The 11152-nt window shown below is 42.0% G+C and overlaps 2 non-coding genes across 2 annotated transcripts; one reads left to right on the top strand and one right to left on the bottom strand.

The window, feature by feature from the left end:
- The first annotated feature begins 8810 nt into the window (after nucleotides 1-8810).
- Nucleotides 8811-8881, top strand: TRNAG-GCC (transfer RNA glycine (anticodon GCC)). The gene has a single exon. It is a non-coding gene; the product is annotated as a tRNA-Gly (tRNA).
- A 290-nt stretch (nucleotides 8882-9171) lies between these two features.
- TRNAA-CGC (transfer RNA alanine (anticodon CGC)) lies at nucleotides 9172-9243 on the bottom strand. The gene has a single exon. It is a non-coding gene; the product is annotated as a tRNA-Ala (tRNA).
- Nucleotides 9244-11152: the final 1909 nt, after the last annotated feature.

Raw genomic sequence — 11152 nt, forward strand, 5'->3', positions numbered from 1 at the left:
TCTCCAGTGACAAGTATTATGCAGGCAGGGAGAGGGAAAGGAAAAGCCCACCTCAGCAGCAGCACCATCACCACCTCCTCACTCAGGACTAGCAATCCACCTCCACCCCACTCCACCTCCTCCAACCCCTTCCCCACACACACTGCAGGAACCACTCTGCGCCCCTAGTGCTTACCCACAGCACCCCTTGACTCCATCAGCTGTTCCCACGCCCTCCACCTTGTAAAATCTGCATGTAACAAAATGGCCAAATAGTTGTTCCATGTTCTAAATCCCACAATCCTTTGCATTCAAAAAGGACTGTGGGAGATGATGGGGCCCAAGATTGTTTTGGTGCATTTATGGGTCGTGGACCTAAAAGGCACTATCTTAACAACTTCCTGAGTCCCCTGCTGCATGGTTTCTTGTTACAGTTTTAAATAAACGGTACACACAACCTCACTGCCAGAAATTGGGTGATGCTGATGTGTAGGATGCAATGAAATTGTGGATTTTCCTGCTTCTTCATCCTTGTTATTTTTCATAACATTGCTTCCTTATATCATCACCTTGGAGTAACTGAAACACATTATCTCACATATAATCAAGATAATGAGCATATTCTCATTTAATGGCTTCTGTGCCGGGGTGGAGGGAGAAAGGAATGAGGGGACAGATCAGAAGTGGGACAAAGCCCATGCAGTAGTCTTGGAGGCTCAGCAGATACAATAAATAAAGTATAATACAGGAACATTTTTGCTGGCTCTAGGCAGCTAGCAGCAGCCAAAAAGTCTGTGGGAACGATAGAAAGTGGCTTGCAGCTCCTTATTAAAACAAAAAACAAAACAAAAACTAAGGTTGGCTTCTAAAAATCTCCCCAAATAAATGGAAATCTTATTACAGTTTCTGGAAATTATTACAAATGATGGTGGCAAATCTTTTTAAAAGTTAAGTATGATCAGTAGGGCTGGTCAAAATTTTTCCATCAACATTGTTTTTTCACAGAAATTTGGGTTTTCAATAATTAATTTTTTCAAAAAAGCATCTGTTTTCCATGGAAAATTTCATCAAATTTTGAAAGTTTCTTGAAAAAAAGAATGCTTGAAAACTGATATAGATTGACAAAAACTCAAAATATTTAGGATTTTGGACAATATTTTTGGTATGCAAATTTCTGCAAAATAATTGAAAATTTCAATGGAAATTATCAACAAAAGCTTTTTGTATTTACATTTTGCTACACTGTTTCACAATTGTTTGAATGATTTAAGGGTGTTTCTTTCCCACTATTTCATAATTGTAGTTGTGCCAGAAAGTTACAATACCTAATGAATTTTCTTTTCTTCTTAACAGAGGGAGAAAGGAAGGACTTGTCAACGGACTTTTAGGAATCTGTAGCTCTCAATCCACACCAGTGAGAGATTGTCACTGCCTGCCCTGTAACCCTGGGTTCTTTAAATTGCTCTGCTGCTGTAGTTCCCTTGTCTGTGTGATAAGCAGCCCTGGATCAGCAATTCTGATCCCAGAAACCTGCTTGTTACACCCAGCTATACTCTGGTATCCACCAGCTTTTTGATTACACCTGGCAAGATGATCCCAATACCCCCAGTCCTGAATTTTCTAAAACCATATACTCTGCAACATCCTGTCCTTTCCTGGACCGTTCAGAGGAATAATAAGGTTCATTTGCTCCTCTAAAGAGACAAAACGCACAGTTTATCTCTTTAACTGGAGTTCACAATTACTCAGTTCAGACCCAGCATTGAGTTAGTTGAAATTAAAAGTAAAACAAGTAGTAGTAAAAAAAGTAAAAAAAGTAAAAGTTTATTAACAAAAAGAAATAGGATTTGAAATGAGTTCAAATACAAAGGATAGAGTTATAAATGGTTACAAGCAAGTAAAAGTGAAAAATGCTTTCTAGACACTAAGCCTTGACAAAACTACAGTCCTGGTTCAAAGTAAGATACTTACCATGCTATCTTCCAACAAGATGGCTAACTACCCCTCTTGTCAGGATCTCCCACAAGTTCAAAGTGCTCAGGTCCTTTGTCTTGCTAGGTGAAAGATAACTTGGGGTTCTTTGCCCTCTCTTTCATAGTCCAGTGAACCTTTGAAATCGATTCTTCTGAAGGTTACTCCCCAAAGTAAAGCTAATTCAAGCTGTGAAGAAGGATACATGGAGTCTGCTGGTGAAGGAAATTCCATGCTGGTTTCCTCCCGCACTGGTGTTTACTAAAATGCAAATGAATGGCCACTTGAAAAGATTTCTAGTCAACTCTCATGCACCTGGTTGGAGACATTGGCCTGTTCTTTGTTTCTTTACCCGCTGCCCAGACTCGTCAGGTAAACACATTTTAGTTTCATATTTCCTTCATATTTGTATAGTCCCTTGGATATTTACCTCACAATTATGCAAGAATATTAATGTTCAAAGTGTTACTGGTTTTCCAGTTAAACCTTACATGATACATCAGTGAACTGGGACACACTGAGCTGGTCAGGTCAACTGAAACTCACTACCAGATACCAGTGAATCCCTTTCCCTCTTGCATTGGAAGTGTGTTGGGGTCACCTCTTCAAGTTGTAGCCAAAGAGTGGTGACTACTAGGTGGGGCTGTTATGTTGTAGAAAGGCTGCTGGGATTAGGGCCCTGAAGCAGGGCTCCAGAACACACACACAGACTCAGGATACTGCATGTTGGTTTGCTGGCTGCTGTTGTCCAGGTTGCGAGCCACAGCAGCCAAGCAGTTAAGGCTCCCTGGATTACAGGGCAGAATCCCTTAGTAGTTATGGGTTGCACCCCATAACATGACAGAAGCCTACTTGTTTTTTCTGTGTGGGAGACAATAACAGACTAGATTCAACTCCAGTGAACATGCACATTTGCTACTTTGTCCCTAAACTTTCTCCAGAAACAGTTCAAGTCATTAGCAAAAAATCTTAGAAAACTTGTCCAAAGACACATCAGTGCACATTCCAGTACATTTAACAAGTAAACACAAGATTTGAATGCCATGTTGTCCAAGTTATCCTCTTCATATTATATATCAGTTTTCTCTTCAATTAATTAATTAATTAATTTAGGCATTTGGATAGTATTTAGATACAAATGCTTTCATGGGATCCTATGAATTCACAAAGAGCTTATGCAGGTTGCTAGCTATGTAATCAATAGCTGTATACTGAAATAAAATTAGTTCAAATGATCTTATGTTTCTTGTCAACTTTTGTTTAGTAACCTTTTGCATTGCAGAACTATGCAGCTGAAAATAAAGGGAAATGAGGAAATCTGGGAGTTTCCATTTAGCTAATACTGTACATGTGTTTCTGAGGAGACAAAATACCAGATATAAATGGCTGATAGCATATTAAACTTGCTGATTGTATTTCGTGTCCTCAGCTCTTTTTCAGCAATATTTTTGGCAATGCTAGCCATTCTCTAGCCTCCTCAGAACATTTAATTAGACTTTTTTTCTACATAAATATTTTCTTTGTATATTTAAATAATTAATTGGGACAGGCCTACTGGGGGTTGAGGTGAACTTCAAGGAGGTAGATATGTGTGACCAATTGACCTTTTCCTGTCCTACAAGTCCCTATGCTTTCACTGTGCTTAAAGGGACGCTGTCAAAATTGGTAGGCCTTAAAACTTTAACCAACATTGACAAGTTGTTCGATATTGTAAGTCTTACCTTAAAGATTTCAGCAATTGTTTTGTTTAAACAATCTTTGCTGAAGGCTCTATAATATATATTTATTCTGTCTGTCTATGTAGATAGCTATCTTAAAATGCCCAATGTACTCTATAACCCATTAAACACAAATTGATGTGCACTTGCTCTCCTGGGAAAGAAGTTGGGTGGTCGTTCAAGTTTTCTTCAGTTTCTAGAGAGCGTGAATCCATAATACAATTAAGTAATCACTTTACAGGTTTATGATTAGTGTTCACTGTTTATGGCACAGTCAGACACTTCTATTTGATTTGGTGATATTCAGATCTGGTGCATTACTTAAATAAAAGGAACAGAGTACGAACCAAGTTAGTCCTACAAAAGGGCATGGTTTTACATTTGTTTCATAGTTATATTGTTTCTAAGAATAATAATTAGGCTCATTCTTAATGCAATATCATACTATTGAGCAAATGCTCAAGAAGGAGTGTGAGTTTAAGCAAACAATATAAATATGTTTGTAGTCAGAGACGACCACTGCCTGTGATAGACGGGGGGCAGAGTGAGGGCAGCTGGCTTCAGCAGCGTTACTGAGTCTGCTTGGTCCGTATGGCCATGTTCAGACAAGCCAAACAGCAAATCTGGGGAGGCACATCACCCTGCATGCCCCTCGACTACCCCACACACATCACCTCTGTTTTTAGTTTCAGAGTAGCAACCATGTTAGTCTATATCCGTAAAAAGAACAAGGAGTACTTGTGGCACCTTAGAGACTAACAAATTTATTTGAACATAAGCTTTCGTGGGCTATAGCCCACTTCTTCGGATGCATATCTCCTTACTATATGTTCCATTCTATGCATCCTATTGCAACCTTTCTACCTACTTGAAAAGAATTCAGGGGATCTCAGGCCCTCATGTTATCTTCCACCAATCACATTCTGATGATAGCAACATTCCAAATCTCAAGGAGTCAGAACAACATTTGGAAATTGCCGGACTCCACTGTACAGTAGCACATGTAGAATTCCTCAGGGAAGCCCAGCCACAGGACTCAGCAGAGGAGCAACTAGGTCTGCAGTTCTTTTAAAGGTGTCCTGGAATGAGGGGGGAAATGGGTTTATCCCCTTTTGAGGTATAAAAAGGTCTGAAAGATTTGTTCTGCTTTTTTTTCCCTTGTCCTCTCTATTTTTGCTTTAGGTCTTCTTAAAGGACTTAAGAAGTGGAATGAATTGGGAATTTTCTCGGATCTCAGCCAAGAAAATTTATACTTTAAGAAACCCATTGTTCTTTTCCACTGCATTAAATAACAATTAACCCAGAAAAAAAAATTAAACAATCAGACTAAAACTCCCTTCCCCTCTCAGTTACTCAAGTTTCACTGTTGTGGTACCAGTAATGTCATAAACCTACTTCTCCAATTGTCCACAGAGTCTTTCAGAAAAATAGGGTAGATAAGAGCTGAATATCTCATGTAAATTAAAAAACCTTTGAGGGCCTTCCTGACACATCAATAAGAAGAAAAAATAATATAAACGTAGTCTTTGTTTTCCTTTGCAGGTCATTTAAAAATCATTAAGAAAGAAAGCTAAAACAAAGGAAAGGATATAAAAGAAGTGTATTGTTGTGAACAGATTAAGCCTGTTCTGTAGATAGACAACTCCATGGTTGTCCATCTTGGATGTTTCATGAACACATAATTCATTTTTAAAAAATTCTATTTGTTACAAAACAATGAGTTTTACATTTTCCAACTGAATTATCCTTTTTTCTGAATGATTTCTTAAATACTTGAGAAGCATACATCAATCCCTTTCAGTCATAGCCTTTTCAAACTAAGCATGCAGAATGTATAAAGGTATAAAATCTTAATTTAAATAGCATTATAATAAAATCCATTTTAAAATAAATGCTTATGAAAATAACCATTAACGTGGAATATAAAAACACAGATTTTTTCAATTTACATGCCAATAGAAAATTCTTATGATAGACATGTATTTATTTTGCTTATGTAGCCAAATATCTTCATAATATGTCTGTAATTATATGGTTTTATGTACTTTTGCTCTAAGAAATAAAAGAATGCAAATAAAATGGCCACAAGACTACAGACTATTTAGTTTATCTTTTTGAAAATAAATTATTTCAAAAATTGAAATGAACTCCATATCCTGTTCTTTAAGTACTGTTGGAGTCTATTAGTAAGAAATGTCCTTTATCTCTTTGCTAATTTTTAATTTATAGCTTATGTGGCATGCAGTCATAATTCACGAGCATGGAGAAAAATGAAATTTGTCTCTGTATCCTACAGGAAATGCCTCTATAACTAACTGATTTATAGATTTGTATCCACTTTGTTTTAATGTGGCAAATGACATGAGAGACAACTGAGCTTGGATTTTTTTGAAGGAAAGTGCTTGTACTTCAACTTTGTGTAAGATAGCTATTTGGCGGGTAGCGATCGATCTATTGGGGATTTATTGCATGTAGTGTAGATGCAATCGCTCTCCCCTCGACTGCTGAACTCCAGCAGTGCGAGAGGAGAAAGCAAAGTCAACGGGGGAGCCATGGCCATCGATCCAGCCCCGTGAGGACATGAAGTAAGTAATTTTAATTCGATCTAAGATACGTCAACTTCAGCTACACTATTCTTGTAGCTGAAGTTGTGTATCTTAGATCAATCCCCCCCTCCCTCAGTGTAGACCAGGTACTTCTGGAATTGTGTTACACGTCACTCTCCATCCGCTCATTCTTCACCTCAGTTCTTCAGATGTCTTTCCTCAACCACCATGCAGACTAGAGCAGGCAGTCTCATTTCTTTAGTGTAGACGACATAAATCAATCTCCAGAGTACTCTGAGGGTTTGACCCATCATGTCACTCTTGGCCACCATTGTCTAGTACCATAGATCTGAATTCATTCTCTTGTTTCATGAGCCTTTTCTTTACCACTATTTTTAAAGAGGGGAGCAGGAGCACAGTATGAGCCTATGGTAAGATGTTTTTAAACGTGCTAATAGAGGCACGTTCTAATCTAGACCCATATTTGAGCCGCAGGAAGAATTAGGAGTATCTGCAAATTGCGCTTGATTTACACAAGTCACAGGTCACTGTACTATTTCAACCAACTCTGCCAGATGTTCTAAACAGATGCACAAAGTGGTTTAGCTGATTAGGGAAACAGTTTTCAAACCTTGGTTAATTTAGCACTCGTGAGTGCGAATAGGCTTCATTTGTGCTCTGAGAACGACCAGGGGGTTGGTTACTGATTGCACAAGGCTCGCTAACCTGTAAGGCATTCCAGGGGCAAATTCCCCTGTATAAAATCACTCAAAACATTTTCTTGATGACTGCAATTCAACATAAATAAAACCTGTCCCATTAATCACCTGAAGCCTAATCCCAAAGCACACCATGCCGGGGATGCTTGTGCCTATTCAGATCTCCCCTGGTTTCAGGAGGACGTTGCATGAGTCCAGACATCTCTGCCCCCACGTTTCTCTTTGCAGGCTCTGGGTCTTAGAGATGTATTTTACCTTGTTATGCTCATATGGAACTCCTACTATTACATTAATTCCTACAATTAATGGGAGCTGAGTAATTAATATTTAGCAATTTTTTAAACAAATATTGTTATATTTTGAAATAATGTATTTTCCTTCGTATGTAGATCTGATTGAATAATTTTCAAATATATTAGAATAATTTAGCTGGACCATTTCATTATTATTTTCCAAATAAAACATTAACTTTTTCTTTATTTACCTAACTCTTGGGAAAGTTAATGCCTATAGCTGTTCTGTGGATAAAGTCTCCAATAATCGGGGGAGGGGGGCAGATTTTCATGCAGCCTCTCTTTTTACAAACACAGAAAACTTGCACATCCACCCATTTCCACAAGCTAAACATGCACTTATGAGTGTACATAGGGTAGTCAGATGCACAGTTACAAGACTTATGTGCACAAATGGCCCTTTGCATAGGCAAATTCATATTTTGACATAAATATTTTATGAACTAACAAAGCAGGGGAGAGCTGAAAATGTCCCTTAGTGTTAAAATAATTCTGTTTTTCTTTTAATCTAACAGATATCTGTTTTTAAATGTTCCATTAATAATGTTTGTCATTATAAGCTCATTCTGTTTCAAACATTCCTGTGTGCCTTCTAGGCTATATAACTGCAGATGCTGTTCTTTCTTTAAGGTCTTATTTTCTCTTAATATGACTCACATAATGTTGTTCTTGTTTTCCCTTGAAAGTATTGCTTGCTATGCATGACCAGTCTTGAGAGTCTGTGCAACAAGACTAAATAACGTAGGTGTCAAGACTCTCTATCATTTGTCACAACATGACATTGCTGCATTACAGTGCAAATGAAGACATTACACTGATACCTCATGAGTTCATAATGCTTTACTTTTCAATTAAAATATCACTATCCATCATATTGTATCAAAATGCCAAAATATTAAGTCAGAATGTTGCAAATGCAGTCATGATACATTGCTTTGTTGGAGGATAATGTGATCCCTGGAAGGCTAAAGTCGTGGTCCCCTACAACAAAATCAGGCAAACTAAGGATAAATAAAATGAAAAAAGATAACTCTATTGCACATAGTATCAGGCAATTTCCATGACATTCCACAAATCTTCATATTTATTTATTATTTTTGCATCTCAGAGACTATTTTATATAAATCTAATGTTATTTAGTGGAACGTGGATTTAAAAAGTCTGCTTTTTAAAAAATATTGGATTTTTTTCCATCATAAGAAATCTAAATACTTATTCTAAGCACAAATCAGATACACATTTGACAAACTCTGAGCCCTCGTCCAGACTAACCCGCGGCATCGGCGGGTTAAAATCGATTGCTCGGGGATCGATATATCGCGTCTAGTCTGGACGCGGTGTATCGATCCCCGAGCGCGCCTACATCGATTCCGGAACTCCATCAATCCGAACGGAGTTCCGGAATCGACACGGAGAGCCGCGGACATCGATGCAGCGCCGTCCAGACTGGTGAGTACCTCGATTTTAGAAATTCGACTTCAGCTACGTTATTCACGTAGCTGAAGTTGCGTATCTAAAATCGATTTTAATTTCTAGTCTGGACGTGGCCTTAGAGGATAGATTTCAGAAACTACTCAAAGCAGCGCATTGGTGGTTCAGTGGTAGAATTCTCGCCTGCCACGCGGGAGGCCCGGGTTCGATTCCCGGCCAATGCAGCTCAAATTTTGCCCGCGACTAAATTCAATTTTAAAACTGTAATTTTAAAATTAAAATCTGTTTTCCCTGCTGTCTCCTTACAAGCTGCACCTCACCGCCGAAGACCAACGCTCACCAGAAACTTTTGCTATTATATTTTCAATATCCCCATTAGTTGGCCTGTGGAGGGAAGGACACGCACCAGCTGGGGCCGGCTCGGGGGGTTGCGGGAGCTCGGAGGTGGATGAGGGGCACTGGATCAGCCCCGGTTCTGGAAAGTTACTTTAAAAGTGCAAGACAAAAACAGCGCTGGAGATGCCGGGGATTGAACCCGGGACCTCACACATGCGAAGCGCGCGCTCTACCACTGAGCTACATCCCCCAGCTGTACTGCTCAGCCCCGCCAGGCCTATGCATCGTTCCAACGGCCTCGCCCGCTCTGCACCAGCACCGGGCCACCCCTCCCCCGCTAGGCTGATGAGTGGCCGCGGCTCCCCGTGCGCTCGGCGCGCGCTGCACCGGCCCCTCCGCCCCTGCCCGCCCCCCTCAGCGCTAGCGGCAACGGCCCAGGCCAGGCGCGGAACCTCCCGGGCGGCTCCGTCCGCGGCTGTGCGTTTGGCCCGGGGACCGCGCTGCCCCGGGGCGGCTCAGCTCTGCGGCCCGGCGCTGGCAGGAGCTTTCCTAGGAGCAGGGCGGTGGCGGGAGTGGCCCCAGCGGACCTGGGGCAAGGACAGGTTGGCGGGGGGGCCCTTCCTGACTCTGAAATCCGTCCCCACCGGCCCCCCCTCAGCCCCCAGTCCTGTCCCACAGCCTCGAGCCGGCCCCCCCGCCTCCCGCCACGCCACCTTCTCCAGTCCGGCCCCCACAGCCTCCGGCCACCTGCCCCAAGCGCCCGCCCCGCGCCCCAAGGAGGAAAGGGCTAGACAGGGACAGACAATGCCACTGTATAGCTCCCTGGTGTGCGCAGACCTGGGCTGCTGCCTGCGGTGCTGGGTGCCCATCTCGAATCAGATATGAGGATTGGGGGGGTACAGAGCCGGGCAACAAATTGATTGGGGGGTAGAAACCCTTCTGTGTAAGGAGGGAGAGAGAAAAGGCTGGGAGATCTGATAGGGGCTTATCCACTCAGGAATGGTGTGGAGAAAGTGAATGAGGAAGTGTTATTTACCCCAGTCACATAACCCAAGAACCAGGGGTCACCCAAAGAAATGACTAGGCAGCAGGTTTAAAACAAACATAAGGAAGTGCTGCCTCACACAGCGCAGTCAACTTGTGGAACGCTTTGCCAGGGGCTGTTCTGAAGGCCAAAAGTATAAAAAAGAATTAGCTAAGTGCATGGAGGATAAGTCTATCAATGGCTATTAGACAAAATCATTGGGGCTGCAACCCCATACTCTGGGTGTTCCAAAACCTTTGACTGCCAGATGTTGGGATTGGCCCACAGGGATGGATCACTTGATAATTGCCTTGTTCTGCTCATTCCCCCCAAAGCATCTGGCACTGGCTTCTGTGGGAAGACAGGATATTGGGCTAGATGGACCATTGTTCTGAATCAGTATGGCCATTCCTATGTTCAGTCCAGCCCGTCCTTGTTTCCTACAGTGCTGTTCTAGGCCCCATCTTTCCTAGCTCCTGCCCAGCCCCTTAGCTTCTACCTAACTCCTCTCCAACCCCCCTGACCCTCCAGACCCCCAGGTACTGCCTAACTTCCCTTCAGGTTAGGGTTACCAACTCTGACTGAAGCTATTCTGGGAGATTTTTTTCCCCCAACATAACGTAATGTCATTTTCTTAAAATACCCCATTAAAATCTCCCGGATTGCTTTCAACAGTCACCGGGAGATAGATGCCAATTCTAGGAGACTCCAGCCCCAGGCCAATCCTGGAGGCTTGGCAACCCTACTTCTGGTCCCTCACAGCTCTTCTCATTCCCTTCCAGTTCTGATCCAGCTAGCTAGCATGCTATCTCTCTCTCCCTCCCTCCCTCAACTTCCCCAGCTTTGATTCAATCACCACTCCAGGCCTTTTTAGATCCTTTCCTGGTTCCCACTTCCCTGATCCACCCCCCTGCTCAATTTCAAGCCCCCACAACCCCCCCTGCCAGCTTCGCGCCTTAGAGCTTTTCTCTAATCCTCACATGCTCTCCCCATTCTCCCAGCTCTGATCCAGACCCCCTGAGCATCACTCCAACCCCATTTCCCCACCCTCCAGCTCCAATCCAGCATCCCTCCTCTATCCAGTTCTGCTCCAACTCCTCTCACCCCAGCTCCATATTTCTCCTCATTTCCCAGT

Source organism: Gopherus flavomarginatus, chromosome 10 (assembly GCF_025201925.1).
Source record: "Gopherus flavomarginatus isolate rGopFla2 chromosome 10, rGopFla2.mat.asm, whole genome shotgun sequence".
Classification (NCBI taxonomy): Eukaryota; Metazoa; Chordata; order Testudines; family Testudinidae; genus Gopherus; species Gopherus flavomarginatus.